A 22432-nucleotide genomic window follows, 5' to 3' on the forward strand; every position below is an offset into this window, starting at 1 on the left:
TCAGGTGCCCCAACTTGTTTTCTAAAGATTTATAATCACTTTACCACCATCCAAATTTTAGAACAACTCTCATATACTCAGACAGCTATTTTTGTGCAGACTCTACAGAATGTCAAACATTTTCTGATCGAAGGTATAAATCCACTGGAGTTGGATTTTAATCCAACTTCAGCATGTTTTTTATCTGATACTTTCAAACTATTCAAACATAATGAGGCTATATCTAACCTCAATTGACACCCATCAACTGATTGAGTCTGATACAATGATATCCTTAATACCATTTTTGAAAGGTATTTTATTGCCATTGAAGAAAAAGAATCTTGATTGGAGTTATAATTTAATAAGTGACTTTTTTCCACACAGCACAAAAAACGTATGTGGAACTTAGTCCCCACATCAATTTCTACTCAGACACCAAAAAAAGAAAATGGGGTTTATAGAAGATTTTTTTGAAAATCTAAAGTTCAGGAGGATTCCAAGATGGCGGCTAGAGGGAGGAAGCAGAAAGTGAGCCTCCTATAGTGAAATCTTGGAGAGACGCTGGAGACACACTTTGCAGGCAAAATCACTGAGAAAAGGCACAACTTTGACCCCTCCACACCTCCAGCCAGCACAGAGCATCTCCACTTCACGTTAAACGGAGAAACAAGGAGGGCCCCCGGGCTGCCAGTCGCCCACACACAGATGGCTTGGGAAGACATGGACCAGGTGAGCTTCACGGTACTGCGGTAATCCCACAGACAAGCCTAGGCAAGAGCAGCATAGCCCCCTGGACACTGATCTCCACCTGGGAAAAAAAGAGAAACTGAGTAATAAGCAATAAGAACAATTAAGACACGCGGGAAAGAGGGTGGGGTGCCCTGAGCCCTGAAGATTGGGGGAAGGGAATCCTTCCCGGGACTGTAAATAAACAAGCCGGGTGGGCTGGAGAGCCTCTGGCAGGAGCAGGGCATGCACCCAGCAACCAGGAGCAGGGAAGCTTGTGAGAGTGGCGGAGGGAGAAAAACTCCACAGGAGAGGAGGGAAGACCCACTTCCCACTTGAACTGTAAATAAACATGGTGGCCAGCAGGAGCCTCAGCACCACCCAGTAAGCAGGAGCAGGAAAGCTTGTGAAAGTGGCACTGGGAGAAAAACTGCACAGGAAAGGGGGGAAGACCCACCTCCCACATGGACTGTAAATAAACACGCAGGCCTGACAATGCAGTGGCAGTGTCACCTTTCCCAGTGCTTGGAAAGGGGAAAGCCTGTAGCAGAGGCTCCCGCACAGGAGAACTCTGAACAAACAAAGCCTGTGGGACCAGGTGAGCGCTAGCTCACCCCAGAGATCTGCATAAATAACGCCGCCAGCTACAGGCTGAGAGCAGCAGGCAGGCGAGCCACAGTTGCAGATACCACTCTCAGAACTGTGTCCAGACTCTTTTTTCTCTTTTTCTCCCTACCTTTGATGAGAGAACAACCGAATTACACCTGCAAGCCGAAAAACTTACTGAAACTGTATTGCATTTGAACTTGGGACACTTGGTGTGGCTTTTGTGTGTGTGTGTGTGAGTGTGTATTTTTGTTCTACTTTATGCATCCCCTTTGATGAGACAACTACAGAACAACATCTGAGGCACCAACTCCAAGACTGGAGATTGAGATGGACACGCAAATTATTAAGACTGAAACTGCATTGCATATAAACTTGGAAGTTTTTTTTTTTTAATTTTCTATTTTCCATTTTATTTTAATTCATTTTTATATATAGATATTTCTTTCATTTACTTAGTTTTTATTTTTTTATCTTTGATTTTCAATCCTCTCTCTGTCTCTCTAATGTCTGTTCAGCTTACTGTCAATTAGTACACTAACACTCCCTGTTTATACCTTTGAAACTTTCTAGTCTGATACCTTGTTCTGCTTTCTCCCTCTTCTCTGTATATTTGTTTTCCCCTTTTCTTTAACTTCTTGCTTTCCATCTCAGCTCACACTTCCATTCTAAATATTACCATTGTTATTATTACAAGCTAGAAAATACTTAATTGCACACAGTACAGGGACAGTAACAACACCAAAGACAATGACTGGAAGACAGAAAAAACAGGGAAACCAGTTTCCCCACAGCAAAAATTAGTACAGGAACGAGAGGGGAATGAAGAAAACAGATACTCAGATCCAGACTCCAACAAAATGAAGATAAACTATGCCAAAGGACCCAATGAAGCCCACAAGAATAATTTAAAAGAAGACATACTACAGGTACTCAATGAGAATTTTATAGAGATGATACTGGATATGGTCAATCAAAATGTACAGGAGACACTCAAGAAATTCCAAGACAACAAAAAAAGAGAATTTGAAAAAGCAAAAGAAGAAATAAAGGAAACCATAGAAGCACTGTATAAACACCAAAGTGAAAGAGAGAACACAATGAATAAACAGATAAATGAACTCAGGACAAAAATAGACAACATTAAAGAGGAAAACTGCCAGGATATGGAAAACCTCAGAAAAAAGAACGAAACAGGACTACAAAACAAAACAGAAGGCCAATCCAGCAGAATAGAACAAACAGAAGACAGAATCTCAGAACTTGAAGATGAAATGGTAATTAAAGGAAAAACCAAAGAACTATTAAATAAACAACTCAAGACTTGTGAAAAGAAAATGCAAGAACTCACTGACTCCATCAAAAGACCAAACTTGAGAATCATGGGCATCGAAGAGGAGAACAGGTGCAAACGAAGGGAATGCATAATATATTCATCAAAATAATAATGGAAAATTTCCCAAATCTAGAGAATGATAGTCCCATACAGATGCAAGAGGCCTCCAGGACACCAAGCAGACCAGATCAAAATAGAACTACTCCACGACATACCATCATTAAAACAACAAGTTCAGAAACTAAGGAAAGAATATTGAAGGCTGTAAGAGAGAAAAAACAAGTAACATACAAAAGTAAACCCATCAAAATCACAGCAGACTTCTCAACAGAAACATTAAAAGCAAGAAGAGTGTGGGGTGAGATCTTCCAGGCACTGAATGAAAATAACTTCAACCCCAGGATACTCTACCCAGCAAAGCTATCATTCAAAATAGATGGAGCAATAAAAGTCTTCCATGATAAGCAGAAACTAAAACAATATGTGACCACAAAGCCACCATTACAAAAGATTCTGCAAGGGATCCTGCACACAGAAAGTGACACCCAACTTAACCATGAAAAGCAGGCAGCACCAAACCACAGGAAAAGAAAAAGCAAGACAGTAGAGAGTAACATCAAGTTAGGTACAAACAATCAACATTCAAATGACTAAGACAACTAAATGGCAGGAATCACCACATACCTATCAGTACTAACGCTTAATGTTAATGGACTTAATTCACCCATCAAAAGACACCATTTGACAAAATGGATTAAAAAAGAGGATCCAACAATTTGTTGCTTACAGGAGACTCATTTCACTGACAGAAATAAGCATATGCTTAGGATGAAAGGCTGGAAGAAGATTTACCAAGCCAACAGCCCCAAAAAACAGGCGGGAGTAGCAATACTTATCTCTGACAAAGTAGACTTCAAACCTACAGTGATCAAATGAGATAAAGAAGGACATTCCATACTAATAAAAGGGGAAATAGACCAAAAAGGAAATAATAATCATCAATCTGTACGCACCCAATGTCAACGCACCCAATTTCATCAAACATACCCTGAAAGACCTAAAAGCATATATAAATGCCAACACAGTGGTTGTGGGAGACTTTAACACCCCATTATCATCAATAGATAGGTCATCCAAACAAAAAATCAATAAAGAAATCCAAGATCTAAAATATGCAATAGATCAAATGGACCTAGTTGATGTCTACACAACATTTCATCCAACCTCTACACAATATACATTCTTCTCAGCATTCATGGAACCTTCTCCAAAATAGATCATATCCTAGTGCACAAAGCAAGCCTCAGCAAATATAAGAAAATAGAAATAATATCATGCATACTATCTGATCACAATGCAGTAAAAGTAGAACTCAACAACAAAAGTAAAGACAAAAAACATGCAAACAGCTGGAAACTAAATAACTCATTACTTAATGAAGAATGGATCATCGATGCAATAAAAGAGGAAATTAAAAAGTTCCTGGAAGTCAATGAAAATGAAAACACAACCTACCAGAATCTATGGGACACAGCTAAGGCAGTCCTGAGAGGAAAGTTTATAGCCATGAGTGCATATATTAAAAAGACTGAAAGATCCCAAATCAATGACCTAATGATACATCTCAAACTCCTAGAAAAACAAGAACAAGCAAATCCCAAAACAAATAGAAGGAGAGAAATAATAAAAATAAGAGCTGAAATCAACGAAATAGAACCCAAAAAAACCATACAAAGAATTAATGAAACAAAAAGTTGGTTCTTTGAAAAAATAAATAAGATCGATAGACCCCTGGCAAACCTGACTAAAATGAGGAGAGAAAAAACCCAAATTAGTAGAATTAGGAATGCAAAAGGGGAGATAACAACAAACACCATGGAAATCCAGGAAATCATCAGAGACTACTTTGAAAACCTATATTCAAATAAATTCAAAAATCTAAAAGAAATTGACAGGTTTCTAGATACATATGATCATCCAAATTGAACCAAGAGGAAATTAATCACCTGAATAGACCTATAACACAAAATGAAATTGAAGCAGCAATCAAGAGTCTCCCCAAAAAGAAAAGTCCAGGACCTGATGGATTCTCTGCTGAATTCTATCAGACCTTTAAAGAAGAACTGATACCAACCCTCCTTAAACTGTTCCACGAAATAGAAAGGGAAGGAAAACTGCCTAACACATTTTATGAAGCCAGTATTACACTTATCCCAAAACCAGGCAAAGACACCTCCAAAGGGAGAACTATAGGCCAATCTCCTTAATGAACATTGATGCAAAAATCCTCAACAAAATAATGGCAAACTGAATTCAACAACACATCAAAAAGATTATTCACCATGACCAAGTAGGCTTCATCCCAGGGATGCAGGGGTGGTTCAACATACAAAAATCAATAAGCATAATAAACCACATTAACAGAAGCAAAGACAAAAACCACTTGATCATCTCAATAGATGCAGAAAAAGCCTTTGATAAGATCCAACATCATTTCATGATAAAAGCTCTAAGAAAACTAGGAATAGAAGGAAAGTTCCTCAACATTATAAAAGCTATATATGACAAACCTACAGCCAGCATTATACTTAATGAAGAAAAACTGAAACCATTCCCTCTAAAATCAGGAACCAGACAAGGATGCCCACTATCTCCACTCCTATTCAACATAGTACTGGAATTCCTAGCCAGAGCAATTAGGCAAGAAGAAGGAATAAAAGGAATACAAATAGGTAAAGAAACTGTCAAAATATACCTATTTGCAGACAACATGATCCTATACCTTAAAGACCCAAAAAACTCTACTCAGAAGCTTCTAGACATCATCAATAGCTATAGCAAGGTAGCAGGATATAAAATCAACATAGAAAAATCATTAGCATTTCTATACACTAACAATGAGCAAAAGGAAAAAGAATGTATGAAAACATTTCCATTTACAGTAGCCTCAAAAAAAATCAAATACCTAGGTATAAACCTAACAAAAGATGTGAAAGACCTCTACAAGGAAAACTATACACTTCTGAAGAAAGAGATTGAGGAAGACTATAGAAAGTGGAGAGATCTCCCATGCTCATGGATTGGTAGAATCAACATAGTAAAAATGTCGATACTCCCAAAAGTAATCTACACGTTTAATGCAATTCCCATCAAAATTCCAATGACATTCATCAAAGAGATTGAAAAATCTACTATGAAATTTATATGGAAACACAAGAGGCCACGAATAGCCAAGGCAATACTCAGTCAAAAGAACAATGCAGGAGGTATCACAATACCTGACTTCAAACTATATTACAAAGCAATAACAATAAAAACAGCATGGTACTGGCACAAAAACAGACATGAAGACCAGTGGAACAGAATACAAGACCCAGATATGAAGCCACACAACTATAAGCAACTTATCTTTGACAAAGGAGCTAAAAATATACGATGGAGAAATAGCAGCCGCTTCAACAAAAACTGCTGGGAAAACTGGTTAGCAGTCTGCAAAAAACTGAAACTAGATCCATGTATATCACCCTATACCAAGATTAACTCAAAATGGATCAAGGATCTTAATATCAGACCCCAAACTCTTAAGTTGATACAAGAAAGAGTAGGAAATACTCTGGAGTTAGTAGGTATAGGTAAGAACTTTCTCAATGAAACCCCAGCAGCATAGCAACTAAGAGATAGCATATATAAATGGGAACTCATAAAACTAAAAAGCTTCTGTTCATCAAAAGAAATGGTCTCTAAACTGAAGAGAACACCCACAGAGTGGGAGAAAATATTTGCCAACTATACATCAGACAAAGGACTGATAACCAGAATATATAGGGAACTTAAAAAACTAAATTCTCCCAAAACTAATGAACCAATGAAGAAATGGGCAGGTGAACTAAACAGAACTTTCTCAAAAGAAGAAATTCAAATGGCCAGAAAACACCTGAAAAAATGCTCACCATCTCTAGCAATAAAGGAAATGCAAATTAAAACCACCTCACCCCTGTTCGAATAGCCATCACCAGCAACACCACCAACAACAGGTGTTGGCGAGGATGCGGGGAAAAAGGAACCCTCTTACACTGTTGGTGGGAATGTAGACTAGTACAACCACTCTGGAAAAAAATTTGGAGGCTACTTAAAAAGCTAGACATGGATCTACCATTTGATCCAGCAGTACCACTCTTGGGGATATACCCAAAAGACTGTGACACAGGTTACTCCAGAGGCACCTGCACACCCATGTTTATTGTGGCACTATTCACAATAGCCAAGTTATGGAAACAGCCAAGATGCCCCAGCACTGACGAATGGATTAAGAAAATGTGGTATCTAGACACAATGGAATTTTATGCAGCCATGAAGAAGAACGAAATGTTATCATTCGCTGGTAAATGGATGGAATTGGAGAACATCATTCTGAGTGAGGTTAGCCTGGCCCAAAAGACCAAAAATCGTATGTTCTCCTCATATGTGGACATTAGATCAAGGGCAAACACAACAAGGGGATTGGACTATGAGCACATGATAAAAGCGAGAGCACACAAGGAAGGGGTGAGGATAGGTAAGACACCTAAAAAACTAGCTAGCATTTGTTGCCCTTAAAGCAGAGAAACTAAAGCAGATACCTTAAAAGCAACTGAGGCCAATAGGAAAAGGGGAACAGGTACTAGAGAAAAGGTTAGATCAAAAAGAATTAACCTAGAAGGTAACACCCACGCACAGGAAATCAATGTGAGTCAACTCCCTGTATAGCTATCCTTATCTCAACCAGCAAAAACCCTTGTTCCTTCTTATTATTGCTTATACTCTCTCTACAACAAAATTAGAAATAAGGGCAAAATAGTTTCTGCTGGGTATGGGGGGGGAGAGGTAGGGGGCGGAGTGGGTGGTAAGGGAGGGGGTGGGGGCAGGGGGGTGAAATGAACCAAGCCTTGTATGCACATATGAATAATAAAAGAAAAAGGAAAAAAAAAAGAAAAATAAAATCTAAAGTTCAGCAGCTCCAATCCCCTGCATAGGAAGATATTGTGAGCAGTTATCAAGTAAGAAGAATAAAAGGTGTGTTTTGAAGGTGTTTTTGTATACAAACACTATTTTGGCTTAGATTGTGGTTTTTATTTTGTTGTTGTTTTATTTTCTGAGAGACCAAGAAAAATTTGAATTGAAGTAATCTCTTTAACCAAAATAGTTTTTGGTCACTCTGATATCAAAGATTTCTCCTTCACCTTATTTAATATGGCATCCAATATCATTGCTTTATGATGCCGTGCTTCTACAACTTTCTCTCTTCCCTACCCCTTCAGCTCTTTTTTCCCTTTCTGAAAGGCAAAAACCCTTCTCCATTGTCATACTTGCTCTCTTCTCTGAAGTCTTGACACCTGCATGACTTCTGAAGGCACTTACTTAGATACAACCAAAGACGGTTCCCTCCATAAGAAAAATTCTAATACCAGCTGTTTAGATTACAATGATTTTTCATCATATTATGCAATAAACAGAGTCAACCATGACACCGAGTTTACACAGCACTTATTTAATAATCTCTCAACTCTGATTATCTTTTACTACTTCTCTAAATTCTTTCCATTACTGAATTGGCTTTTCTCCTTGTGAAAAGTGCTATCCTCCTCTATTACTACCCATCGTCTTCCCAGAACAAGTGTTTTTGAGCCCTCCTCTCCACTGAAGAGAATAGAACCCTATCCTCCAGCTTCCAATCTAGCCCCAATGGCTGCCATTCATTGCCTTGTTCTCCTAAATAAAAGAATAGTCAATCAAGCAATACCAACATTTCCAGAAATCTGAAAATATATTCTTCTCTTTGTATATTCATGGTTCTCAATTGTCAGCCTGAATATTGTTCTATTCTAGAGCTTTTCTGTAAAAACATTATACCCTCCTTTTTATGTGCTATCATTTGTACAAAAGCAGTACTTTAAAGCTGCTGCATTGAAAATACCCCCAGAGAAAATATTTTTCCACTGAAAAGATGGTAACAATATAGTGAGGATAGTGTCTTAGTTCATCTGGTCTGATATGACAAACTACCATAGATTGGGTGACATATAAGCAACAAAAGTAAATTCAAGGCCAAGTTGCTCTTAGATTCGTTGTCTGGTGAGGTCCCACTTCCTCACAGAAGGCTGTTTTGTCACTGTAACCACACATGGCTGAAGGGATAAATAAAGTCTGCAAGCTACTTTATAGGGTCTCCAGTATAAGAGCTATTCATAAAGGCTCTGCTTCCGTGACTTAATCACCTCCCAAAGACCCCACTTTCTAATGCCATCACCTTAAGCATTAGGATATCAACATTTGAATTTGGGGCAGATAAACATTCAGACCAGCTGAAGAGAATAATTTCAAAATTATCCATGCCTTTGTAATGATTTTTATATAATTTCTTCCAAAATCAAGATGGCAGATTTCATTATTTGAGCAAATTCTTCTTTTAAAATAGTTAAAATTCATCCCACCTATAATATTAGATTCTAGTCTCATTTTTCCCTGTTCTTCAGACTGAGAGAAGTTCTTATTCAATTCACATGTAAAACAATTTTGTTAATGTTAGTGGAAGAAAAGTTTCTGTTGTGCTCAGTTAAGTAGCATGGTAAATCAAGCAGTATTTGTAACAGCATTATTACAAGAGCTCCTGATTCAATGATTCCCAATTGCCTCAGGAGTTCTCAGAACCATCACACATTTGCTTATGACACTCTGTTGTGAAAATCACTTTCATTTATAAATCTGTCTTAAATATGACACTATTCTCATAAAATATTTTTTCTCTATAGATCAAAGTTCTTCTTTCTGCCTTTTAACATAACTATTTGGCTAAACAAAGATGGAGCTTAATTCAGAAAGAGGAAGTAGAGAGATAGGAAGAAGAAAGAATGGGCAAAAGCTCAAAAAATGCATGTACATAAGTAGGTGAGCACAATTCAGTGAGCATCATCAGTACAGGAAGCAGCACATGCTTGCAACAGGGCGTTTTCTAGGAGGCACTGTTTCAGTTTTGATAGTGCTATAGCTACCAGGTAGTTGAGACAGACCTGATGTGGATGAAGTGATTTGTAAGGTGTGAGAAAAAACTTCATTTATCTACCACTCATGGGATTGTCCCTTAGTTTTCTTTATGGAATGAACACACTTTACTAAGAAAACATTAGAAGTCCTTTTCTGGCCATTGGATATTATTTCATAGTCGACCCCAATTTCTTCAGAATAACCTGTATCAGCTGTTACATAAACACATAATATCGACATCCCCACAAGTTGGAACATTTCTAAATATATGCTTAATATCACTAAGCAAGCTGCTACACATAATTTTCATTGTTTTTCAATTTTGTGATCACTTATTAGCTGGAGGCTAAGAGGGAAAAAACAGAAATATTATCTTGAAATGACAAGAGGATGACTGACAAACAAAAACTGCCCCAAGCTAGTTCTAGTCAATTTCCTGAATAAAGGACTCATTCTCAGTCTTTTTTCCCACATGAGACAGACCTAACTGAGGGACTCTCATGTAATCCAAAATCTGCAGGATCATCACAAGTCAGAACTGAGATGTTCACTCCACCAGGTAAGGGATACAGCAAAAAGTTCTCCACTTAGATAGTAAAGGAAACTAGATATTTAAAAGGAAAATCTCCAAGGTTCCAATTCTGATTTTCATATCATTCTTAGTTATTCAGTAAATTACTAGTTTGCTTTGGTTCTTCAGATTTCAGAAATCTTCTCATTTTGCCTCTGTTGTCAACACTCCCCCCATACCCTTGTGTGTGTGTGTGTGTGTGCGTGCCTGCCATCTGACCCTAACTACTGAGACTATCCTAGTGTGTGACGTATGATTTTTAAACTTGCAGTAAATGGAAGCAATCAAAATCAGTCCTTAGATATTGAAAATAATCTACAGTCATTTTTGGTAGGTTAAATAATCATTGTCTCAATAGCTTTTTCACATATAATATTACTTTCTAAATTAAACATTTTGGTTGTTTTCTTATAGAATCTTTAAAATGTGTACAGCTATCTAAGCTAGTGGAGCCCAGAAGAAAACTCTAACAAATTTCTGACTCATGAGTATTAATGTAAGGTATATTCTCCTGGACTTTTGAAGGCAGACATGTGCATATAGCATTTCCACTAATTCACTTCCCATCACACAGGTACAAATGCAAGCTGGTATCAACCCTTCAGTGTATTTTAACCATGTGGAACAGAAACTAAACTCTCACAACCACCCTCTTCCATCTCTGTGGGAACAAGGTCACAGCCTTCCTGCTCCCTATTCCATGGGTTATCAAGGAAACTATATGTCATTAAATATACTTGATATTTGGAAAGGCATTCCCTACTAAAGACCTGCTCTTCCATTTGTTTTTAACTAGGACTTTTTACTGGTACATAACTAAGTAATACAGAAACTCTAATCAATGATACCATGAATTCACAAAATATTCTTTGTAGTTGGTGAATGTACAATATCAATAACATAATGAAATCTAGTATAAAGACTGTAAAAATGCAGCAATGGTCTCTCCAGCAGGTACTCAGAAATGCCTGAGGTTATTCAGGAGTCAGGTAAGGCTCATGTGTTGAAAATCTTAGAAGCCTTCCAAGAGATCAATCACCTGAGGAAGACAGAGACATTCTCCAATAGCAAAGTCTGGGTGCTCATTCTCTCCACCATCATGGAAGCATCCCTTCCAATCTCATTCTCATCTTCCAGAGTTCCAGCTCTTTTGAAGTCTAACTGTCATTGGATTCCATGCTTCACAGGATGAGGAGGAATTTTAGATGCTGTTTTGCAGGAGGGAGAAAATGAAAGAAAAGCTCAGTTCTTCAAAATTGTCTGAGTTTTAAGTTATCTGAAAACCAATCAGAATTTACATTCAGCAAAGATGACTCTTCTACCAACCTATCTCTATATGTTGTCATATTAAGACAGTGTCCTTAACTTTTCTAGCTTAAAACTCATTAAAAACACTTATATTTGGGTTTCTGGAAGAGAATAAAGATGGAGGTGGAAGTGGGGGAAATTAAGCATAAGTAAAAAGATAATTACAGTGTTTATTAATTCATTCATCAACATCCCAAAACATTATGTTTATGATAAAAATTTTGAAAGACACACAAAAGTTGACAAACTAGACAATAAACCCTATATATCTCCCATCTAGCTTCAGCAATTATTAAGCTCAAATTATTTTGAAGAGAATGCCAGTTTTTATATGATTTCATTCATAAATATTTGATATATAACTCCAAAAGCACCATGACTATATTTTAAATATAACTATAACAAAGATGGTTAAAATTAGCAATTTCTTACCACCATAAAATACTCAAATTTACTCAATAATTACACAATTGCTTCAATAATATATTTGCTCAACTAAAAGTAAAAAATATGTTGTATTTGACTGATGCATCTCTTTTTGATACATCTCTTAAATCTTCTTGAATCAATAAGCTTTCCTCTTTATCTTTTCATTATAATTTTTTATTGAAAGAATTAGACCATTTGTACTGTGTATTTGGCCCAGTCTATATTTTGCTGATTTCATTCCAGTAGTCATTTAGCAGGCTCCTCTGACTTCCTGTCTACCACTAATTCCACCTAGAGGCTTGATTAGATTAGAATTGATGTGGGGGTGGAGGGGTTGCAAAATACCTTAGAAGTATAGTGTGTTCTTTCATCATTCATCAGAAAGTACTTAATGTCAACATCTGTATTTTGTGATGTTATAATCCATATGATAATTGCCTAGAGGCTCTAATTCACCAGAGAGAATTTGAAAAGTTTTAGGCAAGTTATAATGCTCATATAAATCTTATCCAAAGATGAATAAGATGGGGTCTTGTTCCAAAAATCCTACAGCTTAAGGTATGGGAAACAAGAAATAATAATAGAAGCAAGCTTTCATAATGCAAGGCAGAATCTAGTCAATACCGGGTAAAAACATATGTGAGACTAAGTCTTATACAACAAGGAAGAAAGTTGCACAGCCAGAGGAAGCATCCCAGGTAAAGTCTACAGCAGAAAAAGTAGTCATGCAATAGATTACTAAGAATATAAGGGGAAAGCCAGTCTCTGGCCACAGTGAGAAGGCTGACCTAAATGTTTTCTAAATGCCTCCCAATGTTCTAGCAACCCCTATATTTATCTTGTAAAGAAGACAAAATACTCACCAATATAACAACAACAAAAAAAAATCAGAAGAGCAAATAGCAAAATTCAATACAAAATAATTTACTGTTGTATCCAGATTCTTTAATTAAAGTTTCAATGGGAGGAGAATAAAGTCAGTAGTTAAGATATTTGAAACATTTTTGCAAAGAATTTCTAATTCAGAAGACTTCAGTTTGTTACCACTCAGTTCATTTTAGAGTTCAGTTTAATATTAAACTGTGATTTCCCAAGCACTCAATACATTATGAACAGAAGTATAAATAAGGGTCATAACATTTTGAGAAGGAAAATTGGAAATGTAAGTTAATAATGTAAATTTTTATACACTTGACCTGGCAGTCTGCTTTAAGCAATAAACTATACACAAATATTAACAGAACTATACAAAAGCGTTGATCGTAGCTTTACTTATAATAGTGGTAAACCAAAAACAATTAGACTCGTCAATAGGGTTTTGATTCTACAAATACCAATCTCTCAGAAATTGACTAGACAGCAGCACCAGACACAATAGGAATGTCAGTTTAGGATGTTCCTAAAGTGAAAATAGTAAGTTAATATCATGGAGGTCAAGTTTAATTCTTCTAAACATACAGAGTATGAATTTCCTGTGTTTTTTAAATTAATTATAGAAAAGTATCTGAAGTATAAAATCAAGGAAAAATTTTAACAGCATTTACTTTTAGAAAGCATACCTATTGGGGATTTTACATATCATATTCTTTGTATATTATTTAAACCTGTGCATATTGCTTTCCAAATTAGAAAAAGAGCAATAACTTCTTTCAAACAAGGCTTTCGTTTCCTTAATACATTGTCCCTTGTCTGCTCCCTCCCTCTCTTGTGGCTGAAGTCAGCTCTATCTTATCACATACTGTTAAAAAAAAAGTAAAGAAAAAACTCCTTATATGACACCGTATGATCCCCTGGATCCTTCTGTCTCCCTCCTTCTTCTCATAAAGATGCCTGATTTTTATACCTCCCATTCAAGTTTCAACTTAATATCATCAGGTTTCTATTCCCATCAGTCTACTGAAGCTTTTTTAAAATAAATTTCTATTAGGATATATTCATGATACAGGAGCTGTTTCATAGTGGCAATTCCTATTAGACTTATATTGTACATTATTTACATTGTCCCCATCATCTCTCCCCCTCAGCTGCCTCCCCACCCCACTTAAAGCAAGAGGTTTTCTAGTTCTGTTTCATATAGGTATATGAAATCTATCTACCATATAGCATCACCTTAATCTCCTTAGTTCACCCTTCCCTTCCCACTAATACCCCCCCACACACACACTGTGCCTATTTTATAGTCCTGGTTTTCATAATTAATACTTGAGTTGACATTCAGAGGGGTGTGCTTTACTTTGGTCTGTTCAATCCCTTAGAATACTATTCTCACTTACCCCTTTGCCTCCCACTCCCCTATTTTTCAAAATCCTTCAATACACAATCTTATATCTTCTACCTTCACATATTGCAGTTGCTGTATCACTCTCTTTTCCTTTCTCTCTTTCCCCAAGTTCCATAGAGTAGCTACACCATTACAAACATGTTCTACAACTGAGTGTGTATATGATCATGTTTGTGTGTGTATTTATATGTTTATCTTTGGGTCTATCCACCACACAAGAGAGAAAACATGTGTCTTTTGTGTTTGTGATCCTGACTAACTTCACCAACATAATGTCCTCCAATTCCATCCACTCACCTTAAAATCCCATGTCATTATTCCTTGTGGCTGATTAATACTCCATCGTGTATATATACCATAATTTTATGATCCATTCATCAGTTGTAGGGCATATGGGTTGTTTCCAGAGCTTAGCTGTTGTGAACAGTGCTGCAATGAACATCAGTATATTGATGTCTCTACTGTATCCTGTTTTACATTCCTTTGGGTAGATGTCCAGGAGCAGTATCACTGGATCATATGCCAGTTCTAGCTCTCGTTTTTTGAGGAATCTCCATACTGTCTCCCATAATTCTTGTACTAATTTGCATTCCCACTAGCAGTATATAAAGGTTCCTGTTTTGCCACATCCTCACCAGCATTTGTTATTGCTATTACCTTTGATTATTGTCATTCTAACTGGGGTGAGATGAAATCTAAATGTTGTTTTGATTTGCATCTCTTTTATAACCAGGGAATTTGAACATTTCTTCATGTATTTACTGGTCATTTGTACCTCTTCCTTTGAGAATTCCCTGTTTAATTCATGTGCCCATTCCTTCATTGGGGTGTTGATTCTTTGGGGGCTGAGTTTTGGGAGTTCCCTGTAGATTCTGGATATTAGACCCCTGTTGGGTGAGTAGCTGGCTCCCATTCTGTGGGCTGTCTCTTGAGCCTGGTGATTGCTTCTTTTGCTGTGCAGAAGCTCTTTAGTTTAATACAGTCCCATTTGTTCATTATTTCTCTTAGATGCTGAGCCTTTGGATTTCTATTTAGGAAGTTGTTCCCAATACCTATCTGTTCCAATGTATTTCCTACTGCTTCTTGGAGATGTTTCAAAGTTTCAGGCCTTATGTTAAAGTCTTTGATCCACTTTGGGCTGATTTTGGTGCAGGGTGAAAGACAGGGCTCTGGTTTGGTGCAGGGTGAAAGACAGGGCTCATGTGGATATCCAGTTTTCCCAGCAGCATTTGTTGAAGAGGCTGTCTTTTCTCCATCATGTGTTTTGGGCTCCTTCATTGAAGATCAGCTGGCTATAGAAGTGTGGGCTTATATCTGAATCTTCTATTCTGATCCATTTGGTCCTCCTGCCTGTTTTTGTGCCAATGCTATGCAGTTTTTATTGTTGTGGTTCTGTAGTATAGTTTGAGATGGGATATTGTGATACATCCAACATCGGACTTTTTGTTCAGAATTACTTTGGCTATTCGAGGTCTTTTGTGTTTCTTTATGTACCTCATGATTGATTTTTCTATTTCTGTGTAGAATGTCTTTAGAATTTTGATAGGGATTACAATGAACATGTGGATTGTTTTTGGTAGTACGGTCATTTCACAATGTTGATTCTACCAATCCATGAGCATGGAAGGTCTTTCCACCTTCTGAAGTCTTCTTTGATTTCTCTCTTCAGTGGTTTATAGTTTTTATTTAAAAAGGTCTTTGGTTTCTGTTGTTAAATTTATTCTAAGGTACTTCTTGATTTTGAGGGTATTGTAATTGGGATTGTTTCCCTGATTTCTTTCTCAGTATGTGCATTGTTGTCATATAGAAAAGCTACTGCTTTTTGTATATTAATTTTGTATATACTGCTTTGCTAAAAGAGTTTATCAATTCTAGTAGGTTTTTTTGGTAGAGTTTTTGGGGTTTCTTAGGTATAGAATCATGTCATCTGCAAATAGGGATAGTTTGACTTCTTCTTTCCCTATTTGAATCCCTTTTATTTCTTGCTCTTGTTTTATTGCTCTGGCTAAGAATTCCAAAACTATATTGAATAGGAGTGGAGAAAGTGGACAGCCCTGTCTCATTCTTGATTTTAAGGAGAACCATTTCAGTTGTTCTCCATTTAGTATAATGTTGGCTCTAGATTTATCATATATAGCCTTTATTATGTGGAGGAACATTCCTTCTATTCCTAGTTTCTTCAGAGTTTTTATCATGAAATGGTGTTGGATTTTTTCAAAGGCTTTTTCTTCATCTATTGAACGTATTGTGTGGCTTTTGTCCTTGCATCTGTTTATGTACTGTATTACATTTAAAGATTTATGTATGTTGAACAATTCTTGCATTCCTGGAACTTGGTCATGGAACATGATCTTTTTGATGTGTTGTAGAATTCTGTTTGCCAGTATTTTGTTGAGAATCTTTGCATCTATATTCATTAAAGATAATTGGTCTATAATTTTCTTTTCTGGTTATACCTTTATTAGGTTTCAGAATGAATGTAATGCTGACTTCATAAAATGAGTGTTTTAGTGTTCCTTCCCTTTCTATTTCCTGGGATCAATACAATAATAGCAGGAAACTTCCTTAACCTCAAGAAGAGAGTGTCACACAGGTGCAGGAAGTTTACAGAACACCAAACTATCAGGACCAAAGAGGAACACCCCTGGACACATCATAATTATAACACTCAGCACACAGAACAAAGAAAGAATTATGAAAGTTGCAAAAGAGAAAAGACAAGTCACATGTAAAGGCAAACCCATTAGAATAACAGCAGATTTCTCAACTCAAATTCTAAGTTCAAGAAGGTCATGGAAAGACATAATCCAGGCCTTGAAGAAAATAACTGTCAACCCAGACTAGTCTACGCAGCAAAACTATCCTTCCTAATTGAAGGAGAAACTAAAACCTTCCACCACAAGAAAAAACTAAAGGAATTCGTGACCACCAAGCCAGTACTACAGAAGCTACTTAAAGGACTTTTATATATAAAAGAAGAAACTAGAGTGAAACAGATAGACTCAAGAAAGAATAAACCCTTTTGAGCAAGCAGACCAATAAACAAGAAATAGGTAAACCTAAACAACAGGGAAACAAAAATTACTGGAAACAACAAGCACTTCTCAATACTAACACCATGTAAAGAGATGTTAAAAAACAAGACCCAACCATATGTTGCTTACAAGAGACTCATCTAACTGAAAAAATAAGCACTGGCTCAGAGTGAAAGGGTAGAAAAAAGTTTTCCATGAAAATGGACCCCACAAACAAGCAGGAGTAGCTATATTCATATCTGACAAAGTAGACTTCAAACTAAAATTAATCAGAAGAGACGAAGAATGGGACTTCATATTAATGAAAGAAATAATTCTTCAAAAGGAAATATCAATCCTTAACATACATGCACCAAATACAGGGGCACACATCTGCATTAAAAGATCTCTAATGACCCTAAGAAAACAGATAGACACTAACACAGTGATAGTGGGAGACCTGAATACCCACTGTCACCAACAGATAGGTCATCAGACAAAAGATAAGTAAAGAAACTTCAGAGCTACTACACACATTAGACCAAATAGACATGGTTGACATCTACAGAGTGTTTCACCCAACAGCTAGGCAATACACATTCTTTTCTGTAGCTCATGGAACTTTCTCCAAAACAGATTGTATTTTAGGACACAAAGCAAATCTCAACAAGTTCAAGAAATTCAAAATAACCCCCTGTATCATATCAGATCACAATGCAATAAAACTAGACCTCAACAACAGAATAATCCTCAGAAAATACTCAAACACATGGAAATTGAACAACACACTGCTAAAAAAACCAATGGGTGACTGAAGTCATAAGGGAAGAATTCAAAAAGTTCCTAGAATCCAATGAAAATGAAAACACAACATAACAAAATCTGTGGGACACAGCAAAGGCTGTACTAAAGGGAAAATTTACAGCTATAAGTACCTACATGAAAAAACAGAGAATTCTCAAATAAACTATCTAATAATGCACCTTAAGCTCTCAGAAAAACAAGAACACGCCAAACCCAAAACCAGCAGATGGAGAGAAATTATAAAGATCAGGGCCAAAATAAATGAGATCAAAACCAAACAAGCTATGCAAAGAACCAATGAAACAAAAATTTGGTTCTTTGAAAATATTAACAGTATCAACAAACCCTTAGCCAACATGGCAAAAAAAAAAAGAGAAGACCCAAATTAATAAAATCAGAGATGAAAAAGGGGACATAACCACAAATACTAATGAAATCCAGAAAATAATTAGAGAGTACTTTGAAAACTTACATTCAAATAAACTGGAAAATCTAGACAAGATGAATAAATTCCTAGACACATGCAACCAAACAAAAGTGAACCAAAAATATATTAACCTCCTAAATAGTCCTATTACATGCGATGAAATTGAAACAGTAATAAAGAGTCTCCCTGCAAAGAAAAGCCCAGGACCTGATGGATTCACCACCAAATTTTACCAAACCTTTGAAGAAGAACACCAATACCGAAACTTCCTTGATGGAAGTTGGCAATGGCCTTGTAATTAGCAAAGAAAGTGGACTCCGTTGAAGCTTCATCTTAGACTTTCCAGCCATATTCAACAGTCTTCCCTACTCCTTTCTGGTAGCTGTATTTTGCAGACTTTCATGAACTTCCTCCCTAAAGTCTAGATACCATCCTCTTGACACCATTTCTACATCTGTAGCTGTACCCTCGCTCTCCTTTGCTTTCACTTATTGGTGTTACCTCTTAAGTGTTCACTTTGTCATTTCCTTTGTCTTCCTTTCCTCATGTTTCTATCCTCCCACACACCCTCAGGAACTTTATTTTACCTTTTATGCTCTTTCTTATGACTGCACCATTTCAAGTCACATCACTAACATACTTACGTCACCTCAGTCATGTCACTCAGTTTATTGCAGTAAACACACACATGCACTCTTTTTCTCTAACTCCACACACAAAACAATTTTTCAATGTTTCTTCTTTCCTTCAAAGTCAACATTCCTCTAGGATGAACCAACACCTGCCTTTCATTGCCACTCATTCATTCTTCAGCCTAATGATGGATGTGTCATCGAGCAAATGATGCTGCATGTCAAGACTCCTCATTCATGAACTCCTTCCAAGTTCTCATATATGGCTTTGAATTCATAGCTGTGTATGATTCACCTTACAAAGGACTCCCCAACAGAACAAGTGAAGGCTCCCACTATTTAGGTCCATTCTGGTTCAGATCATAGGAAACTTGCTTACTTGCTTCTAATCATTCTTCCAAAGCTTTTCTAACAAAAATCACAATTTAATTCCTACTTAGGAAATCCATAGGCAGTTCTTAATCTACTAGTCCTCTTTGTCACTTTTGTTACAACTAACAATTTCACTCTTAAAACTGACCCTTTGCTTTAACTTTGACCCTCCTTGGATCTCTTTGGACATCCCCTGCTCCTTCTCATTCCCCTCTCTTTGCTTTTCCACTCTACATTGAATAAGTCATCAATACTATTAAGTCTACCTCTAAAATCTCTCTCCTGTAATCATTGCTACCTCCATTCAGGCCTTTCTCTCAGTTTCAACACCCCCACACACACACACATCATTAAAATCCTTAATTCTTGACAATGAAAACAAAAAGTCCTTTTGAAGTTATGCAAAGCCTTTCAAGATGTCTTCTCTCCACTCAATTATCAACCTACAATTCAGCCAAAATAATTTCTTTTCTGAGAAGCCATACCTGTGCTTTGTATCTACAGATTCTTATGTGTGAAGAACAATTTTACATTCTCTCCTATTCCCCTATCCACCATCCCATTGCACTCTTAAGATGAGCTTAAGAATTCTCTATTTACCCTATTTTAAATTGAGTTTGCCTTCCTTGCCTACAATAACATCCTGAACCTACCTCTATTATAGTCTTCATCATCCCAGGCTGTAATTGTTGATTTAGTTGTCTGCTTCTCCCTTGAGATCAAGGAACATGTGTAACCCATCTTGTACAGGTAGCACTAAGAATAATGCTTGGACTGGGAGTAGTGGTTCACATCTGTAATCCCAGCTACTCAGGAAACAAATGCAGTAGGCTCATGAGTTCAAGAGCAAAGTTAACCCTGGAAAGGTTAGCAGGACCCTACCTTTAAAATGAAATAAAACAAATGGGCTGGGGCAACATGAGTGAGGCTTTGGGTTCATTCTCAAGGAGGAGGAGGAGGATAATTCTGACTTAATATTTTCTCAACAAGCACCTGTTGGATAAATGGTTAAGTAAAATTAAAAGCTCAAAAATACTTCAATAGAATTAGTTTGGGAGACATTTTCCCTCTATATTTTTCTGCCTAAAGCTTTTTTTAAAACTTAATCTTAAGTTGAATACCCTGTTCTCTGTCTGAAATGAAGCTAAAATTGACTATTTTTGAATATTTCATATTTATAAATATTTCTTTTCATCAGCCTAATCAATATTTATTTAGTGCCACATGGTACATGTACTAGAGTCTTTGGGGTTCCTATACTATGAAGAAGAGTCAAGAAATATGTTCTTACCAATCAACTTGAGATCCTTTGTGATAATCAGTCTCCTTCTCAAGTCTGAGGGAATTTATCTATATTAAAGGGATCTGAAATTGCACATGTAAGTAAAACATCCATTGAGATCTATTTTTAACAAATAACATTATAAAGATTGACAGAAAATAAAAAAGTTAGTGTATTATAGTAAAAGTCTGGAAGCCTGAATACCTGCCTTCTGAACCTCAGTTTTTCTTATGTAGAAATTGAAAAAATAATTCCCTAACCTGCTTTTGCCTTCACACCCTCCCACCTTATCCTGAAAACCTAAGACACTCTGACAAACATCACACACAGGAAATGCCATAGGAGAGGATGAAAGGATGTTTAAAAAAAACAGGCATTTAATTAAGTCAGAACACCAACAAAGTATAAATATAAGCAGAGAAAATGGCAGAGAATCATGCTCTCAAATGCAGCAGATTGTTGAATATATTCTTTCTTTACCACTGTGAAGTGATCATCTGAAGGCTCATAGTCAAGGGGCAATGGAGTCTGTTGCCCACTTTGCCATTCTCTTTTTCAGAGGGTGCCTTTGATTTATGAAGAACTCATGCCCTTAAAGAACGAGGCAATGTAAGAAAGATGTCTTCTTGGAAGCAGAGAACAACCCTCACCAGACACCAAATCTACCTTGATTGTGGACTCGTAGCTCCAGAACCACAAGAAAATTTCTGCTCTTTATTTTAAGAAGAGAAATAGAATCAAGTAATAATGCATTAAGACTTATCCTATATTCTTCTAGGTTCCAGGATTAAAGAATAAAGCTACTGAAATTATAGATTTCCTTCTAGGTTGGCTTTCCTAAATCAATTGAATGGAAGAACAGAAAAGAATTCAAGAATTCTGGCTTAGAGTAAATATTGCTCACTTTTAAATTCTCCTAAAAGATGTCTACATAATTACATTTGTGACTTAAAAAATATTTATTGAATACATACTATGAAGCAGGGACTGTCCTGCGTATACAGATATGGGCAAAACATTGGAAAGTCCTGTCATCTGTGAGCTTACATTCCAAAGCAAGGAGCCTGGCAAGCAGCTGAAGAAATAAAATTTATGTTCCAGGTAAGATGAACAATATAGAGAAAAAGGATGGGAGGTGCTGGACAAAGATGGTCATTTGAAGTAGATTGGTTATGAAAAGCCTCATTGAGAAAGTAACATTTGACTGAAACCTGAAGGAGATTAATGAGTCACAGTAATATTGGAGAACATGGGATGAATCATGAAAACATCTGAATTCTGAACTTTCCAGGACAAGGGAACTACAGTGTCAGGTTCCTGAGTAAGTAGAGTGAAGAGGGTGAGGATGTGAGCTAGTTGGCTGAAGCCCAATGAGTGATGGATGAAATAATAGAAGAAGGCTAGAGAGCTACAGCAGGAATAAATCATGCAGGGTCTTGATAACTTTTTCTCTGAATGAGACGGGAAAGCATTGAAGGGTTTTCAGCAGAAGAGCAGGATCTGACCTAGGTTTTAAAGAGCATGTAAGTGTGTTCATTCCAACATGCTACATATGAATTACATATTTTTCTTTACATATGTAAATATACAAAGAATTCAAGAATTCTGGCTTAGAGTAAATATTACTCAGTTTTAAATTCTC

General features: G+C 36.7%; 1 long non-coding RNA gene across 2 annotated transcripts in view; it reads right to left on the reverse strand.

Moving 5' to 3' along the window:
* Nucleotides 1–477: 477 nt before the first annotated feature.
* LOC141417061 (uncharacterized) overlaps nt 478–22432 on the reverse strand; it is a 465499-nt gene continuing 443544 nt past the window's right edge. For both annotated transcript variants that reach the window (XR_012441697.1, XR_012441694.1), the window contains exons 5-6: nt 11281–11449; nt 478–790 (exon numbers count right to left, since the gene is read on the reverse strand). This is a non-coding gene — a long non-coding RNA (uncharacterized lncRNA). The remainder of the gene's footprint in view (nt 791–11280; nt 11450–22432) is intronic.

This window comes from Castor canadensis, chromosome 2 (genome assembly GCF_047511655.1).
Source record: "Castor canadensis chromosome 2, mCasCan1.hap1v2, whole genome shotgun sequence".
Taxonomy (NCBI): Eukaryota; Metazoa; Chordata; class Mammalia; order Rodentia; family Castoridae; genus Castor; species Castor canadensis.